The sequence below is a fragment of the Muscardinus avellanarius genome (genome assembly GCF_963383645.1).
Source record: "Muscardinus avellanarius genome assembly, chromosome: 4".
Taxonomy (NCBI): Eukaryota; Metazoa; Chordata; class Mammalia; order Rodentia; family Gliridae; genus Muscardinus; species Muscardinus avellanarius.
This window is the reverse complement of record NC_137789.1, coordinates 2,976,725-3,000,003: the sequence shown is the minus strand read 5'-3', so window position 1 is coordinate 3,000,003 and position 23,279 is coordinate 2,976,725.

The following is a 23,279-nucleotide window of genomic DNA, read 5'->3' as shown; positions in this document are numbered from 1 at the left end:
AGGAATTTACATTCCTTTGCAAAACTAGCTTCTCTTAAGAGACCACAGGTGCTGACCCTCTCACTTTCTACTGTAGCCGGCCCGGAAGGACTCCCAGCAGCCGGCGCTCAGCACGGGAGGAGCGCTGCATGCATCAGGGATAGAAGACCCACCTGGTTCGTTGTCAGGCGTGCTCTCTTGCGTACCCGGGAGCACCCATTTTTGTGAAAAAGTAAAATCACCTTGCCAAGCAATTTTTGACCAAATGTCTTAACGCCACGAAAAGTTGTACTTATCTATTTTTTACTTATTTATTTTGTGGTGCTGGAGATAGAACCCAGGGGCATTCTACCTCCAAGCGGCACCCCCAGCCTAATATTTTATTCTTTGTTTTGAAACAGGGTCTCACTGAGCTACAAAGGGCCTCACTAAGTGCTGAGGCTATCCACGAACTATGATCCTCCTATCTCAGCCTCCCAAATGCTGGGATTGCAAGTGTGCCCACCACGCCCGGCTGAACAGCTATTTCTAACAGTCTCCAGCATCAGCACCCGCGATTTGCTCTGTGGTCGGAGGGGGCCTGCTGAACAGGGGGTGCTGAGCCCTGCCTCGTCACCACCTGCTAACTTCTCCACAGCCCCGGCACCTTGAGCTGCTCAGGGAGGAGCAGGGGCAGGCCTGTGGGGGCCCAGGTGGGCTGGGCACAGGTGCCAGGTGGCACTGGGCTCCGGAGGCTTCAGTGCAGGGAGTCAGAGCTGATGTTCCCATCCCAGCTGGCGTGTGGCTGGCAGCCTGTGGCTCCTCTGGGACGCAGTGGGCGGGAGGTGAGCTGGGCAGACCTGCTGGCAGGAGGGGACTGTGGGCTGAGGCTCATCTGAAGTCAGCTGGTAGCATTCCACTTGGGGCCCAGACCCCAATCCTAAGACCCCACACGGTCGGCACATCCAGGAAGGTGTCCAGAGTCCCTCAGCGGGGTGCTGCCCAGGCCACAGGTCGCAGGGCCAGGGACACGGTCACTGTGGAGCAGGGCCCACAGTCCAGTGAGAGCTGGGCTGAGGCTTTCTGGCACCAGATCTGCCCACCTGCCCTCTAACGTGGGGACAGGAGCAGCACGCTAGCCACGCTTGGGGAGATGGGATTTCCTGCAGAGGAAGAAGGAGCCTTCTAGAAGAGGAAGCCAAGGCCCTTCTGGAAGTGAAAGGCGCCCTGGGCGTGTGTCTGGGGTCAGCACTCTGGCCTTGAGCCCCGCCCCCACTGGCAACACCTCTCCTGGATTTTTCTTTCATTCCCTGGTGTTAGGAGTTGGAGCAGAGGTAGGTCAGCTTCAGGAGATAAGAAAGGCTCGTGGTCGTCACGTGACTCTTATGAGTGTTCCAGACATCTGGCCCCGCCCCGGCCCTGGCCCTGTGAGGTGGACACTAGCTCCACTTTTTTTTTTTTTTTTTTTTTGTACTGGGGATGGAACCCAGGGCCATTTTACCTCCAAGCTACACCCCAAACCCTATTTTTTATTCTTTATTTTGAAGCAGGGTCCACTAAGTTGCAGAGGGCCTCAGTAAGTAGCTGAGGCTGTCCGCGAACCACAATCCTTCTGTCTCAGCCTCCTGAGTGCTGGGATGACAAGCGTGCACCGCCATGCCTGGCCTAGCTCCACTTTTCAAAGGAGACAGGACTTAAGTATTTTGTTTTAGGGACTTCACAGGGATCTACTGTTTCATAGGAAACCACCCCAAGGCTCAGTGATTGAAACCATTTTGCATTTGTTTTGTGGTGCTAGGGGTTGGACCCTGGGGCATTCTACCTCCGAGCTACATCTCCAGCTCCTTTTAGACACAGGATCTTGTTGGTTGCTGAGAGCCTAAGTTGCTAAGGCTGGCTGTGAACCTATGATCCTCCTGGCTCCGCCTCCGGAGCACTGGAATTAAAGGCATGTGCTCTAACAGTGCTGTTGGGTGCCAAACTGTAATGGTTTAAGATGTCAACATGGGTTCTTGTTCTCAGCTAGTTTAGAAAAAATAGGTATAATGCTGTGAGCGTAAGCAAATTTTATTACTACAGAGGTAGAAAGAAGGGACAGAACTATAAGCACTGTGTCAGAGAGAGGGGCGCAGTGGAGTGCCTTGAAAATGAGACACTGAAGTTTTTAAACAGCAGTTTTTATAAGGATTCATTATCTCCCATCCTGCTTAGTCTTTCTATCTGCTCCTGAGCTGATGCAGGTGTGGGCCCGCCCATTATCTCCAGGTGCAGACCTTTTGGTGCGATGATAAGGATTTACTATCTCCCATCCTGCTTGACCAATGCTAGTCTTTCCATCTGCTCCTGACCCAGTGCAGGTGTGGGCCTGCCCATTATCTCCCTTTACGACCAAGATGTGTTACTTGGTTAACAAAGCCAGGGGTCACATGGTATAACCATCCTCCCACATCCTGGGGAGTTCTAGCCTTTTTTTTTTTTTTTTTTAATCTCTATCTGCTAGATAACTTAACTCATCTTTAAAATATGAAGGCCCTGGGCTACAACTCTTTTGTGTACTTGGTAATCACTTTTGGTGAGGGGAACTCTGCATTGTAACAGCTGCCGCCCCTCCCTGCCTGAGCACCTGCGCAGCACCCAGGCCCTGACTTTTTACATTTTGAAATTAATACCAGAGCAATTTTCCAATGCCGGCACATGTGCCATCACTCCAAATCATTTTATCTTGTTCCCAAATCTGCAGACTGGGCAGGGCTGGGGGAGGACGGCCCACCTGTGCCCAGTGGCATCAACGTGGGCAGTGGAAGAAGCAGAGTCCTGCTCTGAGCAGTCCTTGGGCTCTGGTGGACTCTGCCTCCAAGCAGCAGCCCGGCCAGAGACAAATACCACGCGGGCCTCTACCACATCCTGATGGTCAAGCAGCCAGGGCCGCCTCCCAGGAAAGGTGCCAGAGAAGGGGCCATCTTTCATTGGCTGCAAGGGCAGAGCCGGTACTGGACGCTGCTAGAGCCTTCTTGATGTAGGATAGAAGGAATAAGTAGGTAGAAAGGAGACAGACAGGAAGGAAAAGTAAAAATATAACTTTGATATAAGAACCTGGAGCTGAAGAGCCTCTGCCTCTAGTCCACAAACCAGCTCTCTTTCCCAGGCCTGACTCTCCCAGAAATTCCTGGGAAACCTGTAGATCCCAGAGTTAACAATATTTCAGAGAAAACCTATAATTTAGGATATCCCAGCTTATCCATCAATCAACTAATGAGGACCCCAATCAACCCAAGATCATCCACCCTAAGGCCGACCAGACCACAGACCATCAGAAAGCGCCTGGGACTACTGGACTGAGCTCACCCACCCTAAGGCTGCCAGACCACCTGCCCACCATAAACCGCCTTGGGACCACCGGACTGAGCTCATCCTCACATACCTTCTCTAGCCCACCCCTCAGTAAGTCCCCTATAAGAAGAGAACCCTGAACTCCCCAAAACGCCTTCCTCATCTCGAGGGGTCCGCATTCTCTCTTGAATGTGTATTTCTTCCCTTTTCCCCAATAAACCTCTGTCTATGTCTCTAACTGGTGCATGCTCAAATTCTTTTCCATCACGTTAGCCAAGGACCCTGCAGACCCCAAGTTCCTGAGCCAAGAGCTCACCCCAACATTCTGAGGCCTTGGGGAAGACACGAGAGGTCAGTACATGCCCGGGCCTCTCACACACTCAGACAAGCCAGGGACCAGGACAGGGCCAACTCCAGAGCTCCTTCCCCTGCTCCGTCCATGTGGTCTGCCTGGCTTCCCGGCCACAGGATGGGCACCTGCCACAGCTGGCCAGTGGTTTCCTTCCCTGGGGCTCTTGCTGGGAATCAGCAGAGGTCATGTTTATTGCAGGTGGAGAAAGGCCATCCTCAGGGGAGGAGGAGGAGGCCACCAGGCTGAGCAGAGCCATGGGAGAGGAGGAGGAGGCCAGAACAGGGCCTGTTGTCCCTGGTCCATCTCCCACCACACCCTCCGCACCTCTGCTGTAAGACACAGGGCAGGCTCAGAGGGCGCCGTCCTGCAGAACTTTCTGGACATGTCCTGCATACCCAGGATGGCAGCCACTTGCAAATACTTAGCACATGAAATGTGCACACGGCAAAGGTGCACTCCACGGAACTTTAATTACATTTTGAAATGGCACACCAGTGTGAAGTGCTTTTCCCTTAGCCACACCGTGTGGCTTGGGCAGGGCCGGGCCTCACTTCTGTGGCAGCCAGCGGCAGAGCTGGCTCTGCCTGTAGCTGGGAGATGGAATCGGGGCACGCCAAGCGCTCCTATTTGTAGTCCCTGGAGGCGGCCTCGCGCGCCCTCTGCTGGCCGGAGCCCGTCACTGCGGCAGGTGTGCGTCCCGGCCTTGGCTCTCAGGGCATCATCAGGCCTGGGGCTTTCCTGGCTCCTCTGCTGGGAAGCGGTGGGGCTGGCATCATATCCCAGGCCGTGTGCTTTCCAACACAGTGCGGCCCCCACTGGCAGTAAGCCAGGGTCCCTCTGCCCACCTCTTACCTGCCAACCTCGCCCCCAGCTCCCACCTGCCCTGCAGAGAGGCGCTCAAGGCCCAGACCTTGGAACCTCACCTCTGGGATGAGCAGGACGGGCAGGTTGCAGGGAAGGGAGTGGCGGAGGGAGACGGGGTCACTGGTGTTCAGGCTGTATCGAGGTGTTGCAGGCCTGAGGCCTGGAACAGGGGCAGCACTTAACTGCAGTCCAGGAGGCCAGCGTGGAGCCCGAGGGCAGGGAGCATCCAGCCTCCTCGGACGTTTCCAGTGCTCCTCGGCAATCCTCGTGCCGCTTGGCTGTGGGCGCAGCTCGGCCTCCACCACCGCTCTGCCTTCTCCTTGTCGGTGTCTCCACAGCCGTCCTCCTCTCTCTGTGCCTGTGTGTGTGTGAGTGTGTGTGCGTGTGTGCACGTGTGTAGGGGGGTACTGGGGATTGAACCCAGGGGAATTCTACATCTGAGCTACACCCCCAACTTATTTATTAACCTACTTATTTTTGGTGGTACTAGGGCTAGAACCCAGGGGTTTTCTACCTCCAAGCTACATTCCAGACCTATTTTTTTAAATAATATTTTATTTGGAAACAGAGTCTCACTAAGTTGCTGAGAGCCTCACTAAGCTGCTGAGGCTGGCTTCGAACCTGTGATCCTCCTGTCCCTGCCTCCCAAGAGCTGGGATGACAAGTGTGCGCCACCACAACTGGCTTATTTTTTGTTTTTGAGACAGGGCCTCACTAGGTTCTTGAGAGTCTCACTACATTGCTCAAGCTGTCCTCGAACCCGCAATCCTCCTGTCTCAGCCTCGCAAGTACTGGGATTACGCACTCAGTCCTACATTGCTCTTTTGTGGGGACGGCCATCATCGGATCCGTGCCTGGCCTGCTCCAGTGTGATCACAGTTTAACTGGCTCCACGGCTGCAGAGGCCCTATTCCAGGTGGGCTCCCTGTCATGGGCACCGGTGGCTAGGACTTGAGTGCACGTTTTTTGAGAGGGACACAATTGCATCCACTCCAGCAAAGGCCTGGGTGCTAGGGTGATTTGCTCACATTTGGGAAGTGGGGATAGAGGGTTGTGTTTCAGGGGAACCTGTGAAGGCGCCGTGGCCGAGGATGCTGCAGGGCAGCGGAGCGCTGGCCGTACAGGCTCCGGGGTCAGGGATGGGTGCAGGGGCAGCTGGGCGGCTGGAGAGGCTGCACAGGATTCCACAGCCCCAGGGAGGAGTCTTAGTCTTTGTGTTAAGCAGTGACTCACCTCAACTCGATGACAGCCTCTGAGGCAGACAACTCATCACTCCAGGCCGCAGATGCAGACACTGGGTTCACAAAGGCCGAAGGGCGCGCCGCGACTTGAATCCAGCCCGGCAGGCTGCACTTGCCGCTGTCCAGCCGCTAGGCCCGCCGGCCTGTGCGCTGCGGCTGCCTTTACAATCGATACCTTCACGATGAATCGGCGGACCCGCGTGCTCGCACACCCTTTGCTGTTTTTTGTGTTTGTGGGCCTGCAGGTGATGTCTCAGAACTTTAACTCTCAGATGCCCCATGTGGGTTGAAGTTTAGCATGCTGGGGGGTCTGAGTTCAATCTCCAGACTGCAAAACACATAATGGGTGTGATGGAGCACGCCTGTAATCCCAGTTCTTGGAAGGCTGAGACAGGACGATCGCAGGTTCGAGGATAGCCTCAGCAACACAGAGAGATTTTTCAGCAACCTAGCGAGACCCTATTTCAAAACAAAATAAAACAAAACAATAGCTTGGAGGTAGAATGCTCCTGGGTTCAATCCCCAGGACCAAAAAGAAAAATAAATACATAAACATACAATTATCATATGATCCAGCAATTCCATTTTAGGCATATGCCCCAAACAATTGAAAGCAGGGTCTTGAAGAATTAATTGTATACCGGTGTTCGTAGCAGTATTATTGGGAGTAACCAAGGGCAGTGGGGCTAGGTGCTCACCATCAGGGGAATGGATAAGCCGGTCATACAGACTCAGTGGGTTAGTATTCAGCCTTGAAAGGAGGGACATTCCGACACATGCTATAATGAAAACAAATCTTGGAGACTCGCTCAATTAAATAAGCCAGTCCCAAAGGACAAATACCATGTGATCTACCTGTCTGAGGCCCCTAGGGGAGTCACACTCCAAAAGACATCAGGGAGTTGGTGTATGCTGAAGTGCTGGTACTTGGGAGGCTGGAACAGAAGGCTCGCGGCCAGCCTCAGCTCCTTAGCGAGGCCCTCTGCAGCTTAGTGAGACCCTGTTTCAAAAATAAATAATAAATAGGGCTGGGGGTGTAGCTCAGAGGTAGAAGTCCCCTGGGTTCAATCCTCAGTAGCGCGCACACACACGTGCAAAATAGTAACTGTGCTATGCATATTTTATCATGATAGTTTTTTGCTGGTCTGGGAATGGAACTCAGGGGCATTTGACTGCCGAGCTATACCCCAGCCCTATTTGTTATTCTTTATTTTGAAACAGGGTCTCACTGAGTTGCAGAGGGCCTCACTAATTAGCTGAGGCTGTCCGCGAACCGCGATCCTCTGGTCTCAGCCTCCCGAAAGTGTGTGCCACCACGCCCGGCCCATAATAACTTTAAGAGATTGTTAGGCTTCCAAAACTCATCTGAAGCCAGGTACAGTGGCACAGGCCAGTAATCCCAGTACTTGGGAGCGTGAAACAGGAGAATCGCAGGTTTGAGGCTAATGTGCTGTAACTTGGCTAGACCCTGTTCAAAATAGAAATGAAAAGGGCCTGGAGGCGTAGTGTGGAGGTAGAATGCCCCTGGGTTCAATCCCCAGCACCTCCACCTCCACAGGCTCATCTTGAGAACCTCCCTGAGTCGGTGAGCGGGCTGGGCCCGTTCTCCCCAGCTCACTGGGTGGTTGCAGATTGGACCCACCCTTCCTCCTTTGCAGGTACGCGTCTTCTGCTGCCTGGCTCCTCAGTTCCGCTGCAAGAGGAGATACAGTCCCTGAGGACTGAGGACTGTGGCTGTGTCTCTGATCCATTCTGAGCTACGTTTTGGACAGGGTTTAAGGAAGGAGTTCATTCATCCACACGATATATCTTTAAACCAGGGCTGTGTGTTGAAAAGACGATTTCCCACCCTTGTCAAAACTCAGTTGACTAAGTGACACTGTGAGCACTTATTTCTGGACTTTCAGTTCTCGTCTATTGAGCTATTTATTACCCTCCTGCCAGTCCAACACAAGCCCGATTACTGAAATTTTGTAGCCAGTCTTGAAATGAGGAAGTGTGAATTTTCCCGTTTTCTCCTTTCTGTTTTTCTCTCCAGGATTGTTCTGGCTATCTTGGTTCCCTTGAACTTCGGTGTGAACTTTAGTCTCAAGTGGTCAGTAAGGATGTCAGCAGAGGTGACGGGCATGGAACAGAATCTATGGACCAACTCGGGGCAGTACTGCCGTTTTATTTTATTAAAATATAAAATAAAGTTCATTTTATTAAAATATAAAATAAAAAATAAAATTTATTTTATTAAATTATATATGCTGGGCATGGTGACACATACCTGTAATCCCAATATTTGGGAGGCTCAAATATTCTCCTCCAAAGGCAGAAGAATTACAAAATCGAGGTCAGTAGCAGCAGTTTAGTGACATGCTCAGCAACTCAGTGAGACCCTATTTAAAAAAAAAAAATTAGCTGGGTGTGGTGCCGCACACTTGTAATCCCAGAATTCAGGAGGCTGAGACAGGAGGATCGTGGTTCGTGGACAGACTCAGCTACTTAGTAAGGTTCTTTGCAACTCAGGGAGACCCTGTTTCAAAAATAATAATAATAATCTGGGTGTGGTGGCTCATGTTTATAACCCCAGTACTTGGGAGGCTGAGACAGGAGAATCCCAGGGTCATGGCCAGCCTCAGAAACAATTAGGTTCACTGCAACTTAGTGAGATCCTGTTTCAAACAAAACAAAGGACCAGGCGTGTCGGTACACGCTTGTAGATCCCAGCACTGGGGAGGCTGAGACAGGAGGATGGTGGTGGTAAATGCCCCTGGGTTCTATCCCCAGTTCCGCAACAAACAAACAAACAAACAAACCAAACAACAAAAACAAAAACAAAAGGGTGAAGGTCAGAGGTAGAAGGCCCCTGCTTTCAATCTCTGGCACAAAAAAAAAAAAAAAAAAGAGTCTAACTCAGAGGTAGAATATCCCCATAGGTTCTGTCTCCAGTACTATATATATAGTACTTAATATATATTTACACATTTAAATAAAATTTAATTTTTTGTGGTACTGGGGATGGAACCCAGGGGCATTCTACCTTTGAACTACACTCCCAGCCCTATTTTTTATTCTTTATTTTGAAACCGGGTCTCACTGAGTTGCAGAGGGCCTCACTAAGTAGCTGAGGCTGTCCGCGAACCGAGATCCTCCTGTCTCAGCCTCCCAAATGCTGGGATTACAAGCGTGCTCCACCATGCCTGGCCTAGAATTTAATTTAATTTTTTTTTAGAATTTAATTTTTTAAAACCCAAATAGGGCAACTTTGATCTGCGCGCACTGGCCCAGGTCCTCCCCATCAGCCCCCTTCACAGGGGCATCCTCTTGGGGGCTGCGGGGGCTCCTCCAAGACTGCACCTTGGTGCGGTTCATTTCGGGTCCTAAAGAACTTGCCCTGCCCTGCACAGCCTTCCCTGACCTCCGCGGCCTTGATCGGATAGCCTCCAGGTGCGGGTAGCCTCCAGGTGCGGACTCCACTTCCCCGTGTGCGCACACACCTGTGCCCGCGTCCCTCGGGTAGGGCGGGGTCCCCAGGTTACTGCGGCTGCGGCTGCAGACCCCCCGGAGGCCCCGAGGGGGTGCACGCGCTCTGCGGAGGGGCTGGGGAGCGGAGCCTGGGTTCCGAGAGCCGCAGGGGCGCACTTGTTCTCTCCTGGGGAGACCGAGGTTCCGGGGCGGCGAGGAGAGGGACTCTGCGTGTCCTCTTCGCCCTCGCGCTGTCCATGCCGGGACACGAAGCTCTGCCCCGCACCTGCTGCTGTCGCCCGCCCTGTTGAGATCTGGCCCCGCGGGTCAGGACACCTGAACGGTGGAGAGAGAGAGTGCGTGAATGAATGCACGATGGATGGCCGGGGTATCGTGTGTGTGTGTGTGTGTGTGTGTGTGTGTGAATGTGATTGGAGCCCAGGGGCATTCTACACCCCCAGCCCTATTTTTTATTCTTTATTTTGAAACAGGGTCTCATTAAGTTGCAGAGGGCCTCACCAAGTAGCTGAGGCTGGCCGAGAACCTAGAACTGCGATCCTCTGGTATCAGCCTCCAAAGTACTGGGATTACAAGCATGGGCCACTACCACCGGCTGTCTTGGTGTTCTTAATTTGCGGTTTAACGTCATTCTAGGTAAAGAAAAACAGTTAAATCATACTGTAAATTTTTTTTTTTTTTTTTTTTTTTTTTTTTTTTTGCTTGTGCATGTGGAACTGGGGATTGAACCCAGGGACATTCTACTTCTGAGCTATGCCCCTAGCCCTTTTTCTTTTCTTTTTTCCTTCCTTTCTTTCTTTCTTTCTTTCTATCTTTCTGGTACTGGGGGTAGAATCCAGGGGCTTTCTGCCTCTGAGCTACACTCCCCAGACCTATTTTATACTTTATTTGGAAACAGGGTCTCACTAAGTAGCTGAAGCTGGCTTCGAACCTGTGCGATCCTCCTGTCTCAGCCTCCCAAACCCTGGGATTACAAGTGTGCACCACTACACTGGGATTACCCCTAGCCCCTTTTATTGTTGTTTTTTGAAACAGGGTCTAAGTTACCACGAGTTGGCCTTGAACCTGTGATCCTCTGGTCTCAGCCTCTTACATATTGGGATTACGGCAAGCACTGCCAGCCTGCCCATTGGTATAAATTTTTTTTTTTTTTTGGTGGTACTGGGGTTCCTGGAAGCCCTCCTTCCTCCGGGCTACACTCCCAGACCTATTTTATATTTTTGAAACAGGGTCTCTTACGCCAGCATAGCTGGCTTCGAACCTGCGCGATCCTCCTGTCTCCGCCTCCCAAGCGCGGGGATTACAAGCGTGAGCCACCACGCCCGGCGCATTGGTATAAATTTTAATGTCCATCTCTATTGCATGCTGCCAGTTTCTTCTTCTTTTCTTTTTGTCATACTGAGGATTGTACCAAGAGAACTCCTTCTGAGCTATACCTGCAAACTTTTTGTTTTTGTTTTTTGAAACAGGGTCTCACTAGGTTGCTGAGTCTCGATAGCTTAACTGCTTAGGTGGTCCTTTGGTCTTAACCTCCCAGGTACTAGGATTCTAGGGTATGCCACCATGTCCGGTGTGATGACAGTTTTATATGAAAAGTACTTGTTTTTTATTTTTTATTTTTTGCAGTACTGGGGATTGAACCCAGGGGCATTCTACCTCCAAGCTACACCCCCAGTCCTATTTTTTTATTCTTTATTTTAAAAAGGGATCTGACTAAGTTGTGGAGGGCCTCACTAAATAGCTGAGGCTGGCCGTGAACCTGCGATCCTCTTGTCTCAGCCTCCCAGGGACTGGGATTACAAATGTGCACCACCAGGCCTGGTTCTACAGTAGTTGTTTTGCATGCGGGCTCACCAGGATGGCGCGGTGGGCTCCACACGGTCCACAGGTGCATGCGAGCTCACCAGGATGGCGCGGCGGGTATCACGTGGTCCGCAGGTGCATGTGTTTCCATCCCCCAGAGCATGGGAAGGCCACACATGTGGAACGTCCCCACTTTGTGTGCTTCTTTTGCGTTGACCCTGGCCCCTTTGTGTGCAGGTGTGTGAAGGTCCACGGGTGTGCACGTTGCAGGGCCTCCCCTTTGCTCACTCCACAGGGTCCCATCCGATGTCACTCACAAAACACAAGTTCTTAGATGAGACCCTGCTAAACTCATGGCGGTGACAGCAAAGCTTTGACCAAACGTGGGGTCCTCCGAGCGTAGTGGGCCTGCGCGGCTGCACACAGTGGTGTCCATGAAATGGCCTTGCCCGAGTCGAGGAGAAGTAGACCTGGCCCAGATAGGAGCTGGGTTTGGAAGCGTGGGGCCCAGTGAATGCAGTGTGCTGGAGTGCAGAAAGCCCGCCGCCTCCTCCAGAGGAGGCTGGGAGGAGGCTGGACCCAGCGGGGCCCTGGCCAGCCCGCCACCAACAAGCTCTGAGTAGGGGGCTGCAACTCTCACCCGCCACCTGTCCCCCCCACCAACTCACCCATCTCAGTCTGCCCTTCTACCTGTCCACCCACCCACCCAGCTTGACACTGACCATTCATTCACCCACCTATTCCGACTATCCATCCATCCATCCATCCATCCATCCATCCTTCCATCCATCCATCTCCCTGACCATCCATCCATCCATCTCCCTGACCTTCTAACCATCCATCTGTCCATCCATCCATCCATCCATCCATCCATCCATCCATCTCCCTGACCTTCCAACCAACCATCCATCCATCCATCATCTATCTCCCTGACCTTCTAACCATCCGTCCATCTGTCTATCCATCCATCAGTCTATCCAGCCAGCCAGCCAACAAATCTTTTTGGAAGTGTACTAGGAGCCTCACTGTGCTGGGCGCGACGTGAACTGGGCCTCTGTTCCGCGTCCCTTAGGAAGAGGAGGGCAACGTACCGTAGAGATGTTCTAGAAAGAGCAGGTCATCTGGCCCGGACAGGCACGCTGCTGGAGTTTGACACTGGGATGGGCCTTGACATGCTCTACCTCATCTTTACCCTTTGCTCCAAACTGCTCAGGAGTACCACAGGCACACTGTGACTTACCTCTTCGCTTTGGGCTTTGAGAATAAAGGGCAGAGGGCTGGTTTTGCTCAAGGCCAGCTCAGGTGGGCCAGAGAGGGGCAAGAAGAGCAGGGCGGAGGCTGGGAGGGGCCAGGACTGGAGGCGCAGATGTAGGCGGGGCCAGAGGGTCCTCTGGGCCCAGCCTCCCGGCCAGTCAGGACAACAAGCCCTCTCAGGAGCCCTCCCAGCCCATTTCACAGAGGGGCAGGCGCTGGGCTTGAGTACTGGGCCAGGGAGGAAGCCGCCCTTGGCAGGAGCCCCCCTCTGTCCTCTGCCGCTCTGCCCTGCTCCTGCAGCTTTGGCAGCCCTTCTCAGGGCCCAAGCTGACCTTGAGGACGTTAACAGGCATCAGCAGAGTCTTGCTTAACCCCGTAGCAGAAGGGCAGGGAGAAAGAGAAGGAAGTGAGGCCTCGCGGTCCTGCGGCGGGTGCTGAGCCCGCTGGCAAGTCACTTCTCACGACAGTGGACGTCTGCCCGGTGCCCCACCAGCAGGTGGGGCACCAAGGCCCTAGGAAGTAGAGCAAGCCGCCAGGCCGGCCTGCCCCTCGCCACAGCCTCGCGGCGGTCCCCATGCCCCGCCCCACCTTCCTTCCTCAGTAGAATTGATGGCCTCGCATGTGACCGCTAGGGAGGAAATGGGAGAAAAGTCCCAAGCGGGCGTCCACTGGGCGGCTTCCCCAGGCTGCATCCTTGTCCTGGCCACGCGTACACACATGTGAGCTCCGTCGCCCTGAGGTGACATGGCAGAGGCCCCATGAGATGAACAGGGTTTGAAATAAGTGTTGAGATCCCGGTTTTTTTTTTGTTGTTTTTTTTTTTTTTTTTTTTTTTGGTGGTACTGGGGTCCCTGGAAGCCCTTCTACCTCTGGGATACACTCCCACGGGCTACACTCCCAGACCTATTTTTTAACTTTTTTATGTGGAAACAGGGTCTCTTAAGCCAGCGCGGCTGGCTCCGAACCAGCGCGATCCTCCTGTCTCCACCTCCCAAGCGCGGGGATTACAAGCGTGCGCCACCACGCCCGGCAGAGATCCCGTTTTAAGTTGTATATGGGTACTGTCAAATATTTTTTTTTTTTTTTTTGCAGGGATAAAACCCAGGGACATTCTGCCTCCGAGCTACACCCCCAGCCCTATTTTTTATTCTTTATTTTGAAACAGGGTCTCACTGTGTTGCAAAGGGCCTCACTAAGTAGGTGAGTCTGCGAACCGTGATCCTCCTGTCTCAGCCTCCCAAATGCTGGGGTACCAAGCATGCGCCACCAAGCCCGGCTTGTCAATTTTTTTTTCTTTTGTGGTACTAGGGGTGAAACCCAGGAGCTTTTCTATCTCCAGTTTATACTCCCAGACCTATTTTATACTTTATTTGGACACAGGGTCTCACTAAGTTGCTGAGAGCCTCTCTCAATACCTGAGGCTGGCTTTGAACTTGTGCGATCCTCCTGTCTCAGCCTCCCAAGCACTGGGATTACAAGCGTGCACCACTACGCCCGGCTTCAAACAATTTTTAAAAGTAAACAAAAAGGAAAGAAATCAAGAGCCCCCACTGCCAACAGTGCAGGGACCCAGGTGAGCCGCCCCTGCCCTGGGTCTGGGAGCCAGTGAGACTCAGCCCCAGGGCATGGGTGGAGTGGGCTCAGATAGGGCACGCTCGAGCACTGGAGCCAAGTGGGCCAGCCCCAGCCAGGTGCTGGGGCTGCTGGGTGAGACGGTTCAGGAGACACAGATCTGCCCAGCTGCCACAGGGCCCGGGCCCGGGCTTGTTCCCCGAAGGAGCCTCTGCACTGGGGGAAGTGTCCCCCCCAGCAGGCTTGAGTTCCAGAAACTGGCAACCAACTCCCCCAACACACACACAGCCGCACTTACACAGGTACACATGCACACACCCACACGCACCCACACGCACCCACACGCACCCACACGCACCCACACGCACCCACACGCACAAATACTACTGCATGCACACAGACGAAGAAACAAGATAGACATGTGTGCCCACATGCGCACACACATGCACACTCATCCCATATACACACAAGCACAAGCACACAGAACTCACGTGGCACACCTAGCGCAGGTTCTCACGCACACAACACGTGCTGCATGGAGCACACGCTTTGCGCTCCCACTGCTGCGGGTTCTGTTCCGTGCGCCTTTGTCGGTGTCTGCCAGGCACTTGTCTATACTTATCCCCGACTCTGAGTTCAGGCCTCCTGGCTGTGTGGCCCCGGGCAGCTCATACTTCTCTGCCTCTGTCTCCCCTTCTGCAGAGTAAGGACCATATTATCCCCATGTCATGGCTGCGGTGACAGATATGACTTATTCTGATCACAGTTCTTAGAACAGCGCCTGGCGGCACATCCGTTCAGCTTGACTCACGGCGCCGCGTCTCACTAGGTGTCTGGCTTCCTGCTAGACGGCTGGCTCCTGGAGGCAGGGCCTCTCAGATCTCTGTCACTCTCTGCACCCAGAACAGCGCCAAGGACACACGCAGTGCAGCCCGGTGACGTGCAGGGCTCGATGTAGGTGGCTTCCTTTGAAGCAGCAGGAAACCCAGCCTGGCTCAGGCCAGGGGAATGGACGGGGCGCAGGCGGGGCCAGACCCTGGGGAACAGGCCTAGGGCAGGGGTGGGCAGGGAGGCCCCTGAGAGGCAGGCATTTGCTTCAGTACGCCAGGAAGCTGAGTCCCACAGCCCCGCCGAGGCCTTGATCACACCCCCTGGCTCCAGCGAGGGGCCAGCCCCCTGGGGTAGGTGCGTCCCTGGGGGTTAGCCAGCGCGTCCTCTTGGATTCAGTGCTAACTACATCCAGACCATCCAGGAGCCAGGGTGGGGGCCACGTGGCAAGGCTCATGAGGAAGAGGACGGTGTGCTGGGCTCCAGGCTCAGAGAAGCCCTGGCCGAGACCCAGGTGCTCCCGCTCTTGCTGGGTGACTGGGCAGGTCCTGGTCTTTTGACCTGTGCGATAGAGGAAGCCTGCTTCTGCTTCTGCTTCTGCTAGCTGGGGTTTCCAGTTCTGCAAATGTCTTATCAGCTCCTGGAGGTGCCAGACGCTGCACACAGCCTCAGAGCGGAGTGCCCCGCGTGGTCCTGGCTGCTCACTCCCATCCACCCGGCTCATTGCACCCCCTGGGTCCCGGGCTGGCTCTGTCCTAGGTCCAGGCTGCAGGGACTCTGACTCTGCTTTGTCGTCTGTCCACGTTGACATCAGCAGGGCTGGGTCCTCTGTGCCCAGCTGTAAGGCCCCTGGGGTCGGCCACTGCGGAGGCACACTTGGGCCATGGGGCATGTGCTCTGCCTCAGATGTCTACAGCCCCTCTGCGCTCAGTCTCCCATGCTTTTCTGGGTCCCACTGTCCCTATCTCCCCAGGGGCCTTGCCCGAGGCCACCCACAGGCTGCTCGGCATCCCAAGGAGCCCTCTGTCCTAGCACAGAGGTGATGTGGGCTTGGGTGGTACCACATTTCTGAAGCAGCCCAGACCCAGCTCTCCACTCTCTGTGGCCCGCTCTGTCCCTTTCCCTGGGCAAGAAGCTGCTTTTTTTTCAGTACCAGGGATGGAACCCAGGAGCATCTACCTCTGAGCTACACCCCCAGCCCTGTTTTTTATTCTTTATTTTGAAGCAGGGTCTCACTGAGTTGCAGAGGGCCTCACTAAATAGCTGGGGCCATCCTCTAACTGCAATCCTCTTGTCTCAGCCTCCCGAATGCTGGGATTACAAGCGTGCGCCCCCCCATGCCCGGCTCAGGGCCAGAAGCTTTGAACCCTCTCTCAGCTGTGGCCAGAGCCGGAAGGCCATGGGCAGCAGGGTGTTGGGAAACTGTGCTGGTCATTTCCTGAGAATGTCAGAGACAGGACGACAGTGAAGGAGACACAGGTGCGGTGCTGGGCCTGGGCGCCGCTGTGCTGTGCTCCTTGATGGTGGGGCCGGCAGGGCTCCGGGGGCTGTGTGCACGCTGGGTGGCATACTTCTGGACGTGGGCATTGTCCGAGCAACGAGGTGTGTGGCCGCAGCAGCAGCAGCAGCAGCCTGGGTCTGCCTGGGCGATGGAACCAGGGCAGCAGGGGCGACTGTATTTTGGGGCCCTGGGGATTGAACCCAGGGGTGTTCTATCACTATCCCTCGTCCTCTCTAAGAATTTGAGACAGGGCTCAATAAGTTGCCCAGGCGGGCCTTGAACTTATGATCCTCTTCCTCAGCCTCCTGAGTGGCTGGCATTGTAGGAGTGGGCCACCCAGCCCGGCTGGGAGGGGACACTAGAAAAACACGTGACTGCAAGTCAGCCAGTAACAGAATTTGAAAGACTCATGTGTTTCTACTAGATGACCACAGTAAGGGAGTATAAAAAAGTGTGTGTGTGTGTGTACTGGGGATTGAACTGTTTGTTTTTAAGACTGCTACTTTTACTAGAACATATTTTATTGTTGGTCATTCAAGATCAATGCTCTCAAACAGTCTTTTTTTGTTTGTTTGTTTCAAGAAAGTTTTTTGAGCCGGGCGTGGTGGCGCATGCTTGTAATTCCAGCACTTGGGAGGCTGAGACAGGATCCCGGTTCTCAGACAGCCTTAGCTACTTAGCGAGGCCCTTTGCAACTCAGTGAGAACTTGTTTCAAAATAAAGAAAAGAAAGTAGAGTGGGGTACTCTACCACTGAGCTACATCCCTGAAACAGGGTCTCCCTAAGTTGCTGGGGCTGGCCTCAAACTTGTGATCTTCCTGTCTCAGCCTCCCAAGTAGTGGGAATACAGACCTGTGCAACCATTTCTGGCTAAAAGAACAAACTAAATAACCAGCAACAACACCTTCTCCCCCTTTTTTTTTCTGTTCTGGGGATGGAAATCAGAGGCATGCTGCTTCTGGGCTACACCCCCAGCCCTATTTTTTTTTCTTTATTTTGAAACAGGGTCTCACTGAGTTGCGGAGGACATCATGGCTGGTGGCCTCAGCGGAAGCCTCCTGGTAGAAAGGCCTGTGTCCTGCTGTGAGGGTCAGCCATAGGACTGTGCAGGAGCCCGGCCGAGCTTCTGGGCCTGCCGCTCATCTACAGAGAATTCAGGGAACAGAGGAACAAGTCAACAGAACCAGGAGCCTGCAGGCCCCGGAACAGGCTGTAGGGACGTGAGCAGTGAGAAGGAAGGGGCGGGGACTTCTGTAGATAGACTCCCAGGATGTATTCAGAATGTTCTAGAAGGATGGGACTAACCTATAGTGTCTGGAGGATAATTGGCTGACAAAACTAAAGAACAAATCATAGAGGGCAGGCAGGGCCGACTGATGGGCCACGCTGCTGGGTTCTGGGGTCTCTGGTTGGACCGGAGGGTGGCTGGAAGGTTCACGCTATGATGATTCCCTAAGCTGTTGTACATGGGTGTAATTTGTTTGTCTGGGGCTGTGTTTTATGATCCAAAGATGAACAGACACAGGAATGTTTGTACACTAGGTCACTAGATGTGGTTCCCTGCTGGGAGAGGGTTGTTGTTGCTGTAACTTGTTACCAAATCCTGGTACCTGCCCCAATTTGCCAAATCAAATAATTGGGACCAGGCTTCGGGAAGAAGGAAAAAGAAATTTGTTGATTAGCTAGGAAATCGCAGAAACCAGTCAACGTATGCGTCTGGGAACAAGCCTGGATTCTCCTGGAGCAAGGATTCAGGTCCCTTTACAGTCAGCTCTCCAGGTCGTGCTGGGGGCTCATCGGAAGCCACACCGTCCATGTTCCAGTCTTACTCAGACCCACAGGCACCGTTCCCCCTTCCACCAGTAAATGTAGAGAAACATGCAGTTTGCTAACAGGGGGCTGTCTGTTAGCTGCCAGGTTTAGACACAGGCCCTGATGAGGATGGAGCACACCAGGAAGCCCCACAGAGAGGCGGGTGGCCGGGCGGCTCCCGAGGCTGGGCTGAAGAAGACGTTGCAGTGCAGGTGGGGTTTGGGACCCGGGTTTCTCAGCGCTGACACTAGACATTGGGTACTGGGTTGTTCTTCTTGTGGGGGCTCTTCTGTGTGCTGTAGGGTGTCAAGTAGCATGCCCGGCCTTGGTCCCTACCCACTAGATGCAGGAGCCCCCTTCTCCCCCAGGCTGAGATCATGAAAGATGTTTCTGGAAATTGCAAAATGTCCCTGGGGACAAAATTTCTCCCAGCAGAGAGCCCTGAAAGGAGGAAAAGCCTGGCCGCCCTTGGAGGGTCTCTGCTTACGAGGGACCCTCTCCTTTATTTAGGTTTCAGGCTGTGAGGGATGTGGCCACTTCCTCAGGTCCTCATGGGAGCCCACTTCCTGCTCAGCCTGCCCTCCGCCATCATCCCCTGCCCTCCAGCCTTCCAGCAGACCCGCGGTCCACCGCTGGGGTGCATCCTCTCCAGACCAAGCCCCCAGCTGCGGCGGGAGTCAGGACACAGGGTGGTCACAGACCATCTGCTCATAGAACCCGTGACCCCCACCCTGGCCAGACGGAGGAGGAACCTGGGGCCGGGGAGGGAAGTGCCCTGCCTGGAGTCACACGGTGGCAGAAGCCACATCCCCTGACCCGCGGCCCGGTCAGCCCTGCATCTGGCTGCAGGCAGTCTCAGCATTCAGACACATGGGCCCCCTGTGTGTCTGACTCAGGCCTCCCGTTGTCACTGGTGGGGAAACTGAGGCCTGGGGAGAGTCCAGGCTAGTTACAGACAGAGCCAGACCAGAACTCAGACATCAGACTCCCAAGGGAGACGGGTCTGTTGTTGGGAAGAGCCATTATTAAGCTCCTACTGTGTTCTGAGAACATTCCTTCATTTGACATTTCTGAGCCCCCGTGAACTGTCTTGCCCTCTTGTTGAATTTATAAAAACCCCTGGTGGGCTCCAGGGGCAGAGCCTGCAGGGCAGGCGGTGTGGCCAGTATCCTAGGGCACCCAGGACAGAGGACAGGCCAGTGTCTGTGGCACCACAAGGCCAGGAGCCAGCTACTGCTATTGTGACCCTGGTCATCTGCTAGTACGGGGGAAGAGAGAGGACCCTCTAGTCTAGACCCGGGAACACGTGTCCTGGGGCCCGTATTCTTCTGTGGATCTTAGGGCGTGCAGTGCAAGGGGGCAGCAGGGGAAGTGGAGCATCTGCCCCCCCACTTGAATACCAGCCGTATCTGGATTTGTCCAAGATTTCATTTGAAACTAAGAGGTCTGTTGTTCAAGAGCACACCTTCAGCCAGGCGTGGCAGTGCATGCCTGTAATGTCAGTTCTTGGGAGGCTGAGATGGGAGAAGCAGGTTCCAGGACAGCCTCAGCAAGTAGCGAGATTCACATCTATCTATACCCAATTTCCAAATAAATAAAATTGGGCTGGGATGTAGTGCAAAGGTAGAATGTCTCTGGGTTCAATCCTCAGTAACACACACACACACACACACACACACACACACACACACACACACACACGGCATCCTCAAAGCAGGAGCTGGGGTTGGAGCCCCAGCCTCTGGAGGACTTCCAGATCATCTGTGGCCTGCAGCCCTGCCCCTTTTTCTGCACCGAGGGCCAAGCCTGGCGTGAAGGTGTCAACGGGGTTGGGGCAGATCCTTTAGGAGCCCTGCTAAAGGCAGCCAGCCTGCTGTCAAGGGAAGGAACCCCTTTGAAAGCGCCTGTCCTGCTTGCTTCTCCTGTGCTGGTGCAGTCGGGCTGGGCCAGCGGGGCGCTCCCTGGGGACGGGTGGGCCGCTGGCCACAGGCTCTGCAGAAAGCCAGGAAGTGTGATGTCAGCCGGGGAGGTAAAGTCAAAGCACTTCCTCTTTTGCTCGCTGCTGCTGGATCCAGAAGGTTCTCAAAGCTGTAGAATCGTGTCCTGCCTTCAACGTGACAGGGGCTCAGGTGGCTGCTCTGGGGGAACCCCTGTTGTGAGTAAGAAAGGGTTAAAAGCAAGCAAGCAAAGCGGGCTGGAACCCCAGATGTGGTTGACACCCGCCTGCCCCCGCGCACCCCCTTTACATAGCAGCGGCCTCACACTGCAGCTCTGGGGTGGCCGGGGAACTGGAGAGGCCACCCCTGAGCTGGGCTTGGCGGTGCACAGCTACAATCCCGCACTGGGCAGCCTGAGATGGGAGGATTGCAGGTTCAAGGCCAGCCTCAGCAATTTAGCAAGACCCTGAGCAACTTAGTGAGACCCTGTTTCAAAACGTAGCTTTGAAACCAGTGTAGCTCAGAGGTAGAATGCCCCGGGCTCAATCCCCAGTACCAAAAAATAAAAAGGGCTGGGGGTGAAGCTCAGAGGTAGAGTGCCCCCGGGCTCAATCCCCAGTACCACACACACATACAAGACGCACTCCTTACACACTGCTTGCTCACCACCCAGCACAGGATCCCCACCTCTGGCACCGAGCCGTGCGCAGGGCTCCCCAGCAAGGAGTCCCTTCTCCCCCAGGCATCTCGCTGCCCCATCGAGCTGGCCTCTGACACCATCTACCCCAGACTCAGGGCTGCCCTGCCAGCTGCCAGCTGCGAGGAGTAGGTATCACCTGTGTTTCCAGCCCTGAGGCTCTGCGTTGGGGTCCCCACTGCCTCCTCCTCAGGCTTCATTAGTTTGCTAGCATAAGTCTTAATTTATGGCTTTTTCTTTTTGGCACTAGGAATGGAACCCAGGGGCATCTACCTCCAAGCTACGCCCCCAGCCCTATTTTACTCTATTTAGAAAGAGGGTCTCACTAAGTTGAAAATAGTTTCACTAAGTGGCTGAGGCTATCTGAAACTGCAATCCTCCCATCGCAGCCTCCCAAATACTGGGATTACAAGCATGCACTGCCCAGCTTATGCTTTTTTTTTTTTTTTTTGGTGGTACTAGGGTTCCTGGAAACCCTTCTACCTCTGGGCTACACTCCCAGACCTATTTTTATACTTTTTAAAATTTGGAAATAGGGTCTCTTAAGCTAGCGCAGCTGGCTTTGAACCTGCAAGATCCACCTGTCTCCGTCTCCCAAGCGCGGGGATTACTAGCGTGCACGCCCTTTTTTTTTTTTTTTTTTTAATAAGAGCTGTCACATAGGATGCAGGGACACCGGGGGCGTGGGGAGGGGCGTACCATCTTCCAGGCACCTCCATGCGCTCAGCCATCCAGCAGCTCCAAGCCCTGTCCTATTGGAGACTGGTTGGGTCACTGACTGCCGGTGCTCAGCTCAACCTCAGGCCCCTCTCTGTGACCTAAGGGGTCATCCAGAGCCATGGACAGGAGGCAGAGGGGTGACAAAGCTGCCCCGAGCCAGGGCAGGGATAAGCAGTGGGGATAAGGCTTCAGACGCAGACCACTGACACCACATGGTGTTGAATACTGCGGGGTCCTTGAGTGCCTTCTGTGTGCTAACATGGGGGGGATGGACTCCTGGTCCCAACACTCCCCCCCATGGATTGCCTCCGAGCCTCACTTTTATGGACTGGGACCAGCAGTAGTCTCTGAGAGCAGTTTCCCAGAGGGAGGCCAGCAGGGTCTGCTGTTCCCCTTCCTCTGGTTCACTCTGCAGGAGTCTTCCTCCAGGGCATGGGGCAGACCCCTCTGGAGCAAAAGGGCCTAGGCATAAACGAATCTACCCTCACACTCACAAGTTGGAGAACTTCTTCATGGCCAACTCCTAAACCCAAAGGCAGGGGCAGTTTCAAGCAATGTTTCTAGGTTTTATGGCTTGAGGGGCTCGGGCCTCGACTTTCCACGACTGCCCTGGGGAAAGGCATTTCGGTTTCTATGGTCTGCCTTGGAGGAAAAGGGGGGCAGGAGGCTGAAGAGCGGGGGAGGTCAGAAGGGCCGTTTCAGTGCTGTGTTCCAAGTGCTATGCTTGGGGTGCTCTATTTAGGGCCTCAGCAATAGCGAGAGCACACAGATGATTCTTGGCACTTTTTTTGTGTAGTGCTGGGACTGGAACCCAGGGCCTGGCACACACCAGGCAAGTGGTCTACCACTGCACCATGCCACTAACCTGATTCTAAGACCCGGCCAAAGACACGTCTGGTACATCAGCATCCCTGTGCACTCCGTCAACAACGGAGCCCCGCTAGGCTCTGCAGAGCGCGAGGGAGCCACGCGCACCATTATGGCTGTCATGATGATGAGGGCTCTTTTCCTCGATCCAACTAAAATCTGTTGAATTGGGAAATTAAAACTAACAGAGCAGCTCAGTTGCAGCGTTGACCAATCTTTATTACAAAGTGAGTAGGAAATAAAAAGAGAAGAGAAGAAAAGCAGCTACGCTGGAGAGCCTGAAAATGAAACTCGGCCCCCTTCTCCGCACCCGGCCCTTAAACACAGTTTTCTCATTGATATGTTCTTTTTTTTTTTTTTTTTTTTTTTTTTGCGGGTCTGGGGATGGAACCCAGGGGCATTTGACCTCCGAGCTACACCCCCTGCCCTATTTTTTATTCTTTATTTTTTGAAACCAGGTCTCACTGAGTTGCAGGGGGGGCCTCACTAAGTAGCTGAGGCTGTCCGCGAACCGCGATCCTCAGGTCTCAGCCTCCCGAATGCTGGTGATATGTTCTTGTTGGTGTTAACAAGGCAATGGGCTACTGGTAATGATTCCTCAGGCGGGTGGTGCCTTCTTACCTAGTGCAGGGGTCAATGATCTATCTTTTTCTACCTCTGCTGTATCCGTTGCTCTTCAACTCTGAATGCTTTGAACTAAAGGCTGGGTCACAAAGAAGGGGAGGTAAACAGGCGCTGATTGCTCTACGTATTTTTAAGGATGAAGGTTTTAATTGCCTCCACGGTGCTTCTAAGTTTCTACATGCTTTTAGGGCTACAGGCTCTAATTGCCTTTATATGCAATCATTAGGACAAAGGGCAGCGGGGGGGGGGGGTCTACAGTGTACTAGCGGCTGCCCCTTCCAGCCTGAGTGCCTGGGCAGCACCCAGACTCTGACGGTCAGTTTTACATTTTTTTAAGTCAATATCAGAGAGTTTTCTATACCAGCACACACCCCACCAGACATCGCTTTCTGTCTTTCTGGGTGGGTCTTTCCAATTAGAATCCTCGAGTCAGCCGGGCGTGGTGGCT